We start from the raw sequence: 12,445 nt of genomic DNA, 5'->3' as shown, positions 1-12,445 counted from the left end.
TACGTTCAGTGATCATAGCTTTTTTGCTATTTGTTTAAAAGCTTTCCGACACGAGTTGGGAAGCTCTATGCGTGTGGAAAGATCAGGTTGCAGACTTCATTTTTGGCAAAGTGTCTAGTCTGCCGTGTTTGGATTGACTTTTGCCGCTCCGATGCCGTGCTGCGCTCCTTCTTTGTGGCGGTGCTGGGGAGTCCGGTCGTCCGTGCGCTGCCGTTAGTGAGCCTTTTGCTCGTTCGTCGCAAGGCCGTATGGTGAACTGTCCGAGATTTTGTGCGTTTTCTTCCCGCCGCAGTTTTAATACAAAAACAATTTTGTTAGGTACTTTTTATAATCTTAGGTGCAAAATGTTGGCACTGGCGATGCTGCTTAAGACAAAAAGAAATTGAAGGAAATCAGGCTTTTTTGGTGTTTGTGAAAAGGATGGGCTAAACACGCCACAATGGGGAAGGATTCTAAGCCTTACCTAACCCTAAACTGTCAACCGTAAACCATTAACAGTACTCCGACGCTAACTGTAACTGGGCCTCTTCAAAGCCATGAGCTTAACCCGCCCCTAACCCAAGCTCTATCACCAAACCTTTCCATGCTTAAACGTTTCTAACCGCTAACTTTGGAAAGGTGGTTTAATTAGAAAGATTGGATTTGTGGAAAAGATATATTTGCTTTCAAAGGAAACAGCATCAGGCAACTTGGTATTTGTGAAGCCGATGGGTTCAGCACGCCACGATTGGAAAAAAGAGTAGTAATCAGATTCCATCCCGAAGCCTTACCCCTAACCTTGTAACGCAGCCCAAAGAATGTGTGCCAGGAACTTCTGGTGGCTGCAGCAGAAGGGGAAGTTGCGGACCCCCATAGGTAAGCGGTGGGGGAGTTACAATCTTCAGCTTTTCTTTTCTTAACGCAAACAACATTGTTTCAAAGAAGCAACCTCGCGCCCCAGTCACTAAGACTGCTGGAAGGTTTGTTTGAGCTGCCGCCTCATTTGAATACCCATGATGCACCGAGAAACGCCCCGCCTTATTGTTAGTTTAATAAGACTTTAAAACAGCCCAATATTAAATAGTTCCAATCCCTTTGCAATTGTGTTTTGCATGTGTTAAAGGTTCCAATGATCAGGCAAGAGCTGGGTGGGATTAATTAAACACACCTTAACCTCGAGGAGCACTGCCTGTGGCCGGGCCGTTGCCCTGCGGCATGCTTGGGTATACTCTGGTTTCTCTTCAGACCGAATAAATCTTTCGCCTTTTACTAAAGATTTCCGTGGGGAGGAATGACCATGAGTCTTAATCAATTTTTTGATGCCTGGCGTTTGCTGGGCTTCTTTGCTGTTGTTAACGATAGATCAAAAAGATTGCTTGCTTTAGTCGCAAGCTTCGTCCTGGCTAAGGGTTGCGTCGCATCCAGAAGCGCAAAATATCCTGCCTGTGTCATGCTATGTACTGTTTGGGGTTGTAGAAATGCTTTAACGAGGCAGAGTTAGACCACGCCCTCCAGGCTGTATGCAAATAAGCCTGTACATATGCTTTCAAGCATATTCCCAATTGTTCTTTATGATAATAAACAAACCAAAAAAAAAAAACAACTGTCCTTAAATGTTTAACATTGAGATCTCTGTTCCTCACATGTGCAGTTGTATTATTCATTTCCTCAAATATCAATAGTGAAACATCTGGAAAAAGTACTCACCACACGCTTAAGGGGCCGGTTTTCAGCATGGAAAGGACTAATGCGCCCTCTGTACGTTCAGTGATCATAGCTTTTTTGCTATTTGTTTAAAAGCTTTCCGACACGAGTTGGGAAGCTCTATGCGTGTGGAAAGATCAGGTTGCAGACTTCATTTTTGGCAAAGTGTCTAGTCTGCCGTGTTTGGATTGACTTTTGCCGCTCCGATGCCGTGCTGCGCTCCTTCTTTGTGGCGGTGCTGGGGAGTCCGGTCGTCCGTGCGCTGCCGTTAGTGAGCCTTTTGCTCGTTCGTCGCAAGGCCGTATGGTGAACTGTCCGAGATTTTGTGCGTTTTCTTCCCGCCGCAGTTTTAATACAAAAACAATTTTGTTAGGTACTTTTTATAATCTTAGGTGCAAAATGTTGGCACTGGCGATGCTGCTTAAGACAAAAAGAAATTGAAGGAAATCAGGCTTTTTTGGTGTTTGTGAAAAGGATGGGCTAAACACGCCACAATGGGGAAGGATTCTAAGCCTTACCTAACCCTAAACTGTCAACCGTAAACCATTAACAGTACTCCGACGCTAACTGTAACTGGGCCTCTTCAAAGCCATGAGCTTAACCCGCCCCTAACCCAAGCTCTATCACCAAACCTTTCCATGCTTAAACGTTTCTAACCGCTAACTTTGGAAAGGTGGTTTAATTAGAAAGATTGGATTTGTGGAAAAGATATATTTGCTTTCAAAGGAAACAGCATCAGGCAACTTGGTATTTGTGAAGCCGATGGGTTCAGCACGCCACGATTGGAAAAAAGAGTAGTAATCAGATTCCATCCCGAAGCCTTACCCCTAACCTTGTAACGCAGCCCAAAGAATGTGTGCCAGGAACTTCTGGTGGCTGCAGCAGAAGGGGAAGTTGCGGACCCCCGTAGGTAAGCGGTGGGGGAGTTACAATCTTCAGCTTTTCTTTTCTTAACGCAAACAACATTGTTTCAAAGAAGCAACCTCGCGCCCCAGTCACTAAGACTGCTGGAAGGTTTGTTTGAGCTGCCGCCTCATTTGAATACCCATGATGCACCGAGAAACGCCCCGCCTTATTGTTAGTTTAATAAGACTTTAAAACAGCCCAATATTAAATAGTTCCAATCCCTTTGCAATTGTGTTTTGCATGTGTTAAAGGTTCCAATGATCAGGCAAGAGCTGGGTGGGATTAATTAAACACACCTTAACCTCGAGGAGCACTGCCTGTGGCCGGGCCGTTGCCCTGCGGCATGCTTGGGTATACTCTGGTTTCTCTTCAGACCGAATAAATCTTTCGCCTTTTACTAAAGATTTCCGTGGGGAGGAACGACCATGAGTCTTAATCAATTTTTTGATGCCTGGCGTTTGCTGGGCTTCTTTGCTGTTGTTAACGATAGATCAAAAAGATTGCTTGCTTTAGTCGCAAGCTTCGTCCTGGCTAAGGGCTGCGTCGCATCCAGAAGCGCAAAATATCCTGCCTGTGTCATGCTATGTACTGTTTGGGGTTGTAGAAATGCTTTAACGAGGCAGAGTTAGACCACCCCCTCCAGGCTGTATGCAAATAAGCCTGTACATATGCTTTCAAGCATATTCCCAATTGTTCTTTATGATAATAAACAAACCAAAAAAAAAAAACAACTGTCCTTAAATGTTTAACATTGAGATCTCTGTTCCTCACATGTGCAGTTGTATTATTCATTTCCTCAAATATCAATAGTGAAACATCTGGAAAAAGTACTCACCACACGCTTAAGGGGCCGGTTTTCAGCATGGAAAGGACTAATGCGCCCTCCGTACGTTCAGTGATCATAGCTTTTTTGCTATTTGTTTGAAAGCTTTCCGACACGAGTTGGGAAGCTCTATGCGTGTGGAAAGATCAGGTTGCAGACTTCATTTTTGGCAAAGTGTCTAGTCTGCCGTGTTTGGATTGACTTTTGCCGCTCCGATGCCGTGCTGCGCTCCTTCTTTGTGGCGGTGCTGGGGAGTCCGGTCGTCCGTGCGCTGCCGTTAGTGAGCCTTTTGCTCGTTCGTCGCAAGGCCGTATGGTGAACTGTCCGAGATTTTGTGCGTTTTCTTCCCGCCGCAGTTTTAATACAAAAACAATTTTGTTAGGTACTTTTTATAATCTTAGGTGCAAAATGTTGGCACTGGCGATGCTGCTTAAGACAAAAAGAAATTGAAGGAAATCAGGCTTTTTTGGTGTTTGTGAAAAGGATGGGCTAAACACGCCACAATGGGGAAGGATTCTAAGCCTTACCTAACCCTAAACTGTCAACCGTAAACCATTAACAGTACTCCGACGCTAACTGTAACTGGGCCTCTTCAAAGCCATGAGCTTAACCCGCCCCTAACCCAAGCTCTATCACCAAACCTTTCCATGCTTAAACGTTTCTAACCGCTAACTTTGGAAAGGTGGTTTAATTAGAAAGATTGGATTTGTGGAAAAGATATATTTGCTTTCAAAGGAAACAGCATCAGGCAACTTGGTATTTGTGAAGCCGATGGGTTCAGCACGCCACGATTGGAAAAAAGAGTAGTAATCAGATTCCATCCCGAAGCCTTACCCCTAACCTTGTAACGCAGCCCAAAGAATGTGTGCCAGGAACTTCTGGTGGCTGCAGCAGAAGGGGAAGTTGCGGACCCCCATAGGTAAGCGGTGGGGGAGTTACAATCTTCAGCTTTTCTTTTCTTAACGCAAACAACATTGTTTCAAAGAAGCAACCTCGCGCCCCAGTCACTAAGACTGCTGGAAGGTTTGTTTGAGCTGCCGCCTCATTTGAATACCCATGATGCACCGAGAAACGCCCCGCCTTATTGTTAGTTTAATAAGACTTTAAAACAGCCCAATATTAAATAGTTCTAATCCCTTTGCAATTGTGTTTTGCATGTGTTAAAGGTTCCAATGATCAGGCAAGAGCTGGGTGGGATTAATTAAACACACCTTAACCTCGAGGAGCACTGCCTGTGGCCGGGCCGTTGCCCTGCGGCATGCTTGGGTATACTCTGGTTTCTCTTCAGACCGAATAAATCTTTCGCCTTTTACTAAAGATTTCCGTGGGGAGGAACGACCATGAGTCTTAATCAATTTTTTGATGCCTGGCGTTTGCTGGGCTTCTTTGCTGTTGTTAACGATAGATCAAAAAGATTGCTTGCTTTAGTCGCAAGCTTCGTCCTGGCTAAGAGCTGCGTTGCATCCAGAAGCGCAAAATATCCTGCCTGTGTCATGCTATGTACTGTTTGGGGTTGTAGAAATGCTTTAACAAGGCAGAGTTAGACCACGCCCTCCAGACTGTATGCAAATAAGCCTGTACATATGCTTTCAAGCATATTCCCAATTGTTCTTTATGATAATAAACAAACCAAAAAAAAAAACAACTGTCCTTAAATGTTTAACATTGAGATCTCTGTTCCTCACATGTGCAGTTGTATTATTCATTTCCTCAAATATCAATAGTGAAACATCTGGAAGAAGTACTCACCACACGCTTAAGGGGCCGGTTTTCAGCATGGAAAGGACTAATGCGCCCTCTGTACGTTCAGTGATCATAGATTTTTTGCTATTTGTTTAAAAGCTTTCCGACACGAGTTGGGAAGCTCTATGCGTGTGGAAAGATCAGGTTGCAGACTTCATTTTTGGCAAAGTGTCTAGTCTGCCGTGTTTGGATTGACTTTTGCCGCTCCGATGCCGTGCTGCGCTCCTTCTTTGTGGCGGTGCTGGGGAGTCCGGTCGTCCGTGCGCTGCCGTCAGTGAGCCTTTTGCTCGTTTGTCGCAAGGCCGTATGGTGAACTGTCCGAGATTTTGTGCGTTTTCTTCCCGCCGCAGTTTTAATACAAAAACAATTTTGTTAGGTACTTTTTATAATCTTAGGTGCAAAATGTTGGCACTGGCGATGCTGCTTAAGACAAAAAGAAATTGAAGGAAATCAGGCTTTTTTGGTGTTTGTGAAAAGGATGGGCTAAACACGCCACAATGGGGAAGGATTCTAAGCCTTACCTAACCCTAAACTGTCAACCGTAAACCATTAACAGTACTCCGACGCTAACTGTAACTGGGCCTCTTCAAAGCCATGAGCTTAACCCGCCCCTAACCCAAGCTCTATCACCAAACCTTTCCATGCTTAAACGTTTCTAACCGCTAACTTTGGAAAGGTGGTTTAATTAGAAAGATTGGATTTGTGGAAAAGATATATTTGCTTTCAAAGGAAACAGCATCAGGCAACTTGGTATTTGTGAAGCCGATGGGTTCAGCACGCCACGATTGGAAAAAAGAGTAGTAATCAGATTCCATCCCGAAGCCTTACCCCTAACCTTGTAACGCAGCCCAAAGAATGTGTGCCAGGAACTTCTGGTGGCTGCAGCAGAAGGGGAAGTTGCGGACCCCCGTAGGTAAGCGGTGGGGGAGTTACAATCTTCAGCTTTTCTTTTCTTAACGCAAACAACATTGTTTCAAAGAAGCAACCTCGCGCCCCAGTCACTAAGACTGCTGGAAGGTTTGTTTGAGCTGCCGCCTCATTTGAATACCCATGATGCACCGAGAAACGCCCCGCCTTATTGTTAGTTTAATAAGACTTTAAAACAGCCCAATATTAAATAGTTCCAATCCCTTTGCAATTGTGTTTTGCATGTGTTAAAGGTTCCAATGATCAGGCAAGAGCTGGGTGGGATTAATTAAACACACCTTAACCTCGAGGAGCACTGCCTGTGGCCGGGCCGTTGCCCTGCGGCATGCTTGGGTATACTCTGGTTTCTCTTCAGACCGAATAAATCTTTCGCCTTTTACTAAAGATTTCCCTGGGGAGGAACGACCATGAGTCTTAATCAATTTTTTGATGCCTGGCGTTTGCTGGGCTTCTTTGCTGTTGTTAACGATAGATCAAAAAGATTGCTTGCTTTAGTCGCAAGCTTCGTCCTGGCTAAGGGCTGCGTCGCATCCAGAAGCGCAAAATATCCTGCCTGTGTCATGCTATGTACTGTTTGGGGTTGTAGAAATGCTTTAATGAGGCAGAGTTAGACCACGCCCTCCAGGCTGTATGCAAATAAGCTGTACATATGCTTTCAAGCATATTCCCAATTGTTCTTTATGATAATAAACAAACCAAAAAAAAAAAACTGTCCTTAAATGTTTAACATTGAGATCTCTGTTCCTCACATGTGCAGTCGTATTATTCATTTCCTCAAATATCAATAGTGAAACATCTGGAAAAAGTACTCACCACACGCTTAAGGGGCCGGTTTTCAGCATGGAAAGGACTAATGCGCCCTCTGTACGTTCAGTGATCATAGCTTTTTTTGCTATTTGTTTAAAAGCTTTCCGACACGAGTTGGGAAGCTCTATGCGTGTGGAAAGATCAGGTTGCAGACTTCATTTTTGGCAAAGCGTCTAGTCTGCCGTGTTTGGATTGACTTTTGCCGCTCCGATGCCGTGCTGCGCTCCTTCTTTGTGGCGGTGCTGGGGAGTCCGGTCGTCCGTGCGCTGCCGTTAGTGAGCCTTTTGCTCGTTCGTCGCAAGGCCGTGTGGTGAACTGTCCGAGATTTTGTGCGTTTTCTTCCCGCCGCAGTTTTAATACAAAAACAATTTTGTTAGGTACTTTTTATAATCTTAGGTGCAAAATGTTGGCACTGGCGATGCTGCTTAAGACAAAAAGAAATTGAAGGAAATCAGGCTTTTTTGGTGTTTGTGAAAAGGATGGGCTAAACACGCCACAATGGGGAAGGATTCTAAGCCTTACCTAACCCTAAACTGTCAACCGTAAACCATTAACAGTACTCCGACGCTAACTGTAACTGGGCCTCTTCAAAGCCATGAGCTTAACCCGCCCCTAACCCAAGCTCTATCACCAAACCTTTCCATGCTTAAACGTTTCTAACCGCTAACTTTGGAAAGGTGGTTTAATAAGAAAGATTGGATTTGTGGAAAAGATATATTTGCTTTCAAAGGAAACAGCATCAGGCAACTTGGTATTTGTGAAGCCAATGGGTTCAGCACGCCACGATTGGAAAAAAGAGTAGTAATCAGATTCCATCCCGAAGCCTTACCCCTAACCTTGTAACGCAGCCCAAAGAATGTGTGCCAGGAACTTCTGGTGGCTGCAGCAGAAGGGGAAGTTGCGGACCCCCGTAGGTAAGCGGTGGGGGAGTTACAATCTTCAGCTTTTCTTTTCTTAACGCAAACAACATTGTTTCAAAGAAGCAACCTCGCGCCCCAGTCACTAAGACTGCTGGAAGGTTTGTTTGAGCTGCCGCCTCATTTGAATACCCATGATGCACCGAGAAACGCCCCGCCTTATTGTTAGTTTAATAAGACTTTAAAACAGCCCAATATTAAATAGTTCCAATCCCTTTGCAATTGTGTTTTGCATGTGTTAAAGGTTCCAATGATCAGGCAAGAGCTGGTGGGATTAATTAAACACACCTTAACCTCGAGGAGCACTGCCTGTGGCCGGGCCGTTGCCCTGCGGCATGCTTGGGTATACTCTGGTTTCTCTTCAGACCGAATAAATCTTTCGCCTTTTACTAAAGATTTCCGTGGGGAGGAACGACCATGAGTCTTAATCAATTTTTTGATGCCTGGCGTTTGCTGGGCTTCTTTGCAGTTGTTAACGATAGATCAAAAAGATTGCTTGCTTTAGTCGCAAGCTTCGTCCTGGCTAAGAGCTGCGTCGCATCCAGAAGCGCAAAATATCCCGCCTGTGACATGCTATGTACTGTTTGGGGTTGTAGAAATGCTTTAACGAGGCAGAGTTAGACCACGCCCTCCAGACTGTATGCAAATAAGCCTGTACATATGCTTTCAAGCATATTCCCAATTGTTCTTTATGATAATAAACAAACCAAAAAAAAAAAACAACTGTCCTTAAATGTTTAACATTGAGATCTCTGTTCCTCACATGTGCAGTTGTATTATTCATTTCCTCAAATATCAATAGTGAAACATCTGGAAAAAGTACTCACCACACGCTTAAGGGGCCGGTTTTCAGCATGGAAAGGACTAATGCGCCCTCTGTACGTTCAGTGATCATAGCTTTTTTGCTATTTGTTTAAAAGCTTTCCGACACGAGTTGGGAAGCTCTATGCGTGTGGAAAGATCAGGTTGCAGACTTCATTTTTGGCAAAGTGTCTAGTCTGCCGTGTTTGGATTGACTTTTGCCGCTCCGATGCCGTGCTGCGCTCCTTCTTTGTGGCGGTGCTGGGGAGTCCGGTCGTCCTTGCGCTGCCGTTAGTGAGCCTTTTGCTCGTTCGTCGCAAGGCCGTATGGTGAACTGTCCGAGATTTTAGGTAAATAACGTTTTTATTGACACATATGGGGTACAACACAAGGCAGTACAATAAAGATCACTCGGACAATGAGATACATGTAAATGTCAAAACTGAGAAGGAGCCACTTAAACATGCGTCGGACAATGCAGAGTAAATCACGTTAAAACCCACGCAGGGGCTGCTAAAGAGGTCAAACAAATTGACAATCGTGGGGCGGCTTATGTAACAATCAAAGAGAGAAAATAAAACAGTGGATGACAGGTGAGTATAAATGTCTCCAGTATCACAGAGCACAACCTATGGTGCATGGTCAAGTAATCTCACATCGTAATTCAAAACATGCATAAACAAGAGGGGGACAAAAATGGGAAGACAAATGAATACAATCAAATCAGACAGGACAGAACAATGGAGACACACGAGGGATTACGGTGGTTCAGGCCACCGAAACACATCGTCCCCAGTGGCATCCAACACCCGCCCGGACCACACAAAAAAAAAAAAAAAAAAAAAAAAAAAAAAAAAGGGGGGTGGGGGGGTGGAGAGATGGAATAATAGAGAAGGAAGGGGAAAGAGAGTGGGGGACAAGGATATGAAGAGGGTAGAGACCAGAGAGTAAGGAAGGGAACCGCCAAACCGCATCACCTCAAGAGCGCAGCTAGAACCGGGGATGACAGGAATGAAAGCCAACTTGCCCAGACCTTAGTAAATGCTTCCATCCTGTCAGAGGACAGGTGGACTAATTCCTCCATCTCTCTAATCTCCTCAACCTGAGTAACCCATTGACGTAGGGATGGGGCTTCAGTGCGTTTCCAGTAGCGGGGGATCAGGGAACGGGCAGCATTAAGAAGGTGTCTAGTAACAGAACGTTTCATGGAAGTCAGAGATTCACCCGTGAGGGAAATGAGGCAAAGACCAGGGGAATATGGCACCTCATGACCTGACACCTCCCCCACACCACGCAGCACGCCCTTCCAAAAGGGTCTGATCCTCTCGCAATCCCACCAAATATGCAAAAATGTACCAATCTCCTCCCCACACCTCCAGCATGACGGATCACTCCCCGGGCTAATCTTAGCAATGTAGACTGGAGTCCTGTACCACATAGTGAGAATCTTATATGCCGTCTCCTGGTATTTTGAGGCTACAGAACCTTTGTGAGTTAAAACACAAACCTTCTCCCACTGGTTGTCAGTGAGGACTTCCCCTAGGGCTTCCTCCCAAGCACCCATAAATGAGGGGGGGGCAGCAGGGGTACCCACGTTCAAAAGCTGGTATGTGATCGAGACCCCACCCCGAGGTATCTTATCCAATTGAAGGATCCGTTCAAAAGCCGTGAGGTCCCTTGTGAGGTTATGTTTACCAGGAAGTGTGTGGATGTAGTGCGTGAGTTGTGAAAAGCGATACCTTTGGAGTATACCAGGGCCAGGAGGCGGGAAAACCCTCATAGCAGACCGGGGAGCACCACTGTCCCAGAAGTCAGAAATGCAGGCCTTAGGGTTCAAGCCCATCGAGGAAAGATACCCGTCCTCCATCCCCGGAGCAAAATCTAAGTTGCCTGCGACCGGGAACTGTCCGAGATTTTGTGCGTTTTCTTCCCGCCGCAGTTTTAATACAAAAACAATTTTGTTAGGTACTTTTTATAATCTTAGGTGCAAAATGTTGGCACTGGCGATGCTGCTTAAGACAAAAAGAAATTGAAGGAAATCAGGCTTTTTTGGTGTTTGTGAAAAGGATGGGCTAAACACGCCACAATGGGGAAGGATTCTAAGCCTTACCTAACCCTAAACTGTCAACCGTAAACCATTAACAGTACTCCGACGCTAACTGTAACTGGGCCTCTTCAAAGCCATGAGCTTAACCCGCCCCTAACCCAAGCTCTATCACCAAACCTTTCCATGCTTAAACGTTTCTAACCGCTAACTTTGGAAAGGTGGTTTAATTAGAAAGATTGGATTTGTGGAAAAGATATATTTGCTTTCAAAGGAAACAGCATCAGGCAACTTGGTATTTGTGAAGCCGATGGGTTCAGCACGCCACGATTGGAAAAAAGAGTAGTAATCAGATTCCATCCCGAAGCCTTACCCCTAACCTTGTAACGCAGCCCAAAGAATGTGTGCCAGGAACTTCTGGTGGCTGCAGCAGAAGGGGAAGTTGCGGACCCCCGTAGGTAAGCGGTGGGGGAGTTACAATCTTCAGCTTTTCTTTTCTTAACGCAAACAACATTGTTTCAAAGAAGCAACCTCGCGCCCCAGTCACTAAGACTGCTGGAAGGTTTGTTTGAGCTGCCGCCTCATTTGAATACCCATGATGCACCGAGAAACGCCCCGCCTTATTGTTAGTTTAATAAGACTTTAAAACAGCCCAATATTAAATAGTTCCAATCCCTTTGCAATTGTGTTTTGCATGTGTTAAAGGTTCCATTGATCAGGCAAGAGCTGGGTGGGATTAATTAAACACACCTTAACCTCGAGGAGCACTGCCTGTGGCCGGGCCGTTGCCCTGCGGCATGCTTGGGTATACTCTGGTTTCTCTTCAGACCGAATAAATCTTTCGCCTTTTACTAAAGATTTCCGTGGGGAGGAACGACCATGAGTCTTAATCAATTTTTTGATGCCTGGCGTTTGCTGGGCTTCTTTGCTGTTGTTAACGATAGATCAAAAAGATTGCTTGCTTTAGTCGCAAGCTTCGTCCTGGCTAAGAGCTGCGTTGCATCCAGAAGCGCAAAATATCCTGCCTGTGTCATGCTATGTACTGTTTGGGGTTGTAGAAATGCTTTAACAAGGCAGAGTTAGACCACGCCCTCCAGACTGTATGCAAATAAGCCTGTACATATGCTTTCAAGCATATTCCCAATTGTTCTTTATGATAATAAACAAACCAAAAAAAAAAACAACTGTCCTTAAATGTTTAACATTGAGATCTCTGTTCCTCACATGTGCAGTTGTATTATTCATTTCCTCAAATATCAATAGTGAAACATCTGGAAGAAGTACTCACCACACGCTTAAGGGGCCGGTTTTCAGCATGGAAAGGACTAATGCGCCCTCTGTACGTTCAGTGATCATAGCTTTTTTGCTATTTGTTTAAAAGCTTTCCGACACGAGTTGGGAAGCTCTATGCGTGTGGAAAGATCAGGTTGCAGACTTCATTTTTGGCAAAGTGTCTAGTCTGCCGTGTTTGGATTGACTTTTGCCGCTCCGATGCCGTGCTGCGCTCCTTCTTTGTGGCGGTGCTGGGGAGTCCGGTCGTCCGTGCGCTGCCGTCAGTGAGCCTTTTGCTCGTTCGTCGCAAGGCCGTATGGTGAACTGTCCGAGATTTTGTGCGTTTTCTTCCCGCCGCAGTTTTAATACAAAAACAATTTTGTTAGGTACTTTTTATAATCTTAGGTGCAAAATGTTGGCACTGGTGATGCTGCTTAAGACAAAAAGAAATTGAAGGAAATCAGGCTTTTTTGGTGTTTGTGAAAAGGATGGGCTAAACACGCCACAATGGGGAAGGATTCT

General features: G+C 45.1%; 6 non-coding genes across 6 annotated transcripts; all 6 read left to right on the top strand.

Moving 5' to 3' along the window:
- The first annotated feature begins 1,204 nt into the window (after window positions 1-1,204).
- Window positions 1,205-1,319, top strand: LOC128488144 (U5 spliceosomal RNA). Its single transcript, XR_008353581.1, has one exon. It is a non-coding gene; the product is annotated as a U5 spliceosomal RNA (small nuclear RNA).
- Window positions 1,320-2,942: 1,623 nt separating this feature from the next.
- Window positions 2,943-3,057, top strand: LOC128488080 (U5 spliceosomal RNA). Its single transcript, XR_008353519.1, has one exon. It is a non-coding gene; the product is annotated as a U5 spliceosomal RNA (small nuclear RNA).
- Window positions 3,058-4,680: 1,623 nt separating this feature from the next.
- On the top strand, window positions 4,681-4,795 carry LOC128488079 (U5 spliceosomal RNA). The gene has a single exon (XR_008353518.1). It is a non-coding gene; the product is annotated as a U5 spliceosomal RNA (small nuclear RNA).
- Window positions 4,796-6,417: 1,622 nt separating this feature from the next.
- On the top strand, window positions 6,418-6,532 carry LOC128488196 (U5 spliceosomal RNA). Its single transcript, XR_008353629.1, has one exon. It is a non-coding gene; the product is annotated as a U5 spliceosomal RNA (small nuclear RNA).
- A 1,619-nt stretch (window positions 6,533-8,151) lies between these two features.
- LOC128488078 (U5 spliceosomal RNA) lies at window positions 8,152-8,266 on the top strand. Its single transcript, XR_008353517.1, has one exon. It is a non-coding gene; the product is annotated as a U5 spliceosomal RNA (small nuclear RNA).
- Window positions 8,267-11,458: 3,192 nt separating this feature from the next.
- LOC128488077 (U5 spliceosomal RNA) lies at window positions 11,459-11,573 on the top strand. Its single transcript, XR_008353516.1, has one exon. It is a non-coding gene; the product is annotated as a U5 spliceosomal RNA (small nuclear RNA).
- The last annotated feature ends 872 nt before the right edge of the window (window positions 11,574-12,445 follow it).

The sequence above is a fragment of the Spea bombifrons genome, chromosome 3, assembly GCF_027358695.1.
Source record: "Spea bombifrons isolate aSpeBom1 chromosome 3, aSpeBom1.2.pri, whole genome shotgun sequence".
NCBI classification, from domain to species: Eukaryota; Metazoa; Chordata; class Amphibia; order Anura; family Pelobatidae; genus Spea; species Spea bombifrons.
This window is presented reverse-complemented; position numbering and strand designations above follow the sequence as displayed.